Here is a 1,510-nt window from a genome sequence, read left to right on the forward strand (position 1 = left end):
GGCTGGCTTGTGGTGCTGGGGGATTGAACCGCGGTCCCTGTGCTTTGCTAAGCTTGTTCTAAGTAGGTGCTTTAGACCACTGAGCCATCTCACCAGCACTCCCCATAAATTTTAAAATCTAACCCAAATCCTCTTGTTAATGTACAGTATATATAATAGTTCAAGAACCAGGACCATGATCTATATTTAGTGCTCCCCTCCCTCTTGCAGTGCTGAAAGTCCAACCCATGGCTACTGCATGGTAGGCAAAGTGCTCTAACATTGATGTATATACCCAGGTCCTGGTTAGTTTGTTTGAGACTAGATCTTGTCATATAGCTCAGACTGGGCTTGAATTCACTCTATAGCCCATGTTTGCCTCCAGTTCTCAGTTTCGGAAGTGCTGGGATAACAGGCATGTGCTATAGTACTGACGTGGTTTGTTTGTTGAGATTCAGGTTATTTTGGAGACAGGGTCTTGCAGCTCAGTTCAGGCTGGCCTTGAACCCACTGTGAAGCCCAGGGTGGCCTCCCAATTTATGGTGATTATCCTGCTTCAGCCTCTTGCATGCTGGAATTATAGGCATGAACCACCATGCCCAGCTAAAAATCCTTAATCTTAGATCTGAAAATTTGCACAGCAGAGGGTTGTCCAAATTGTTTTTCACACACCTCACACGCCACTGATTGAACCCAAGGTCTTTGTAGGGAGTTTCCTCCCTAGCCCTTTTTATTTATTTATTTTTTTGAGACAGGGTCTTTAAGTTACTAAGATTGTCCTTGAATTTGGAGTTCTCTATGAGCCTTGTGAGTAGCTAGCAAGATTACAGGCTTATACTATGCTGGGTTGCTCTTTGTCCCATACTTAAGTCATTTGGATCATTTCTTTTTTTTTTTTGCGGAACTGGGGATTGAACTCAGGATCATTTCTCTTCTGAGAGTCTATTATTTTCCATCTCTGGTTTTTCCTGGGATCTCATGGTTGGTTGCCTTGAAGGGAATATTGTATTTTGTCAAATTCTGAGAAGAGAAAACTTAATTTCATGTTTTATCTTTTTGAGAAGATTCTCACTGTGCAGTGTAGGCTGGCCCTTTGTAGCCCAGGCTAGTCTCAAGCTCTCAGTGATCCTCCTATCTCAGTCTCCCAAGGAGAAAGTTATTTTGATGGATAGAATAAAGGAAAATTTCTAGGCTGAGGCAGGAAGATCTACTGTAAGTTCAAGGTCAGTCTGAACAACATAGGGAGACCCTCTTTGAAAAACCTCTTTCTAAAATTTCCCACGTCATTTTTTAAAAAAAAAAATATTTATGTATGTGTGGGTGGGTGGGGGGGCAGCTCAGCCCACCAGGGGGCGGGGCTGGCTGGCATGTGGTGCTGGGGGATTGAACCACAGTCCCCATGCTTTGTTGAGCTTGTTCTAACTAAGTAGGTGCTTTAGACCACTGAGCCATCTCACCAGCCCCTCCCACGTCGTTGAGATGGATGAGACATTCCTTCTATAGTTTAGAATGTAGATAAAAGTTTTTTTTT

The sequence above is a fragment of the Octodon degus genome, unplaced genomic scaffold (assembly GCF_000260255.1).
Source record: "Octodon degus isolate 3935 unplaced genomic scaffold, OctDeg1.0 scaffold00072, whole genome shotgun sequence".
Classification (NCBI taxonomy): Eukaryota; Metazoa; Chordata; class Mammalia; order Rodentia; family Octodontidae; genus Octodon; species Octodon degus.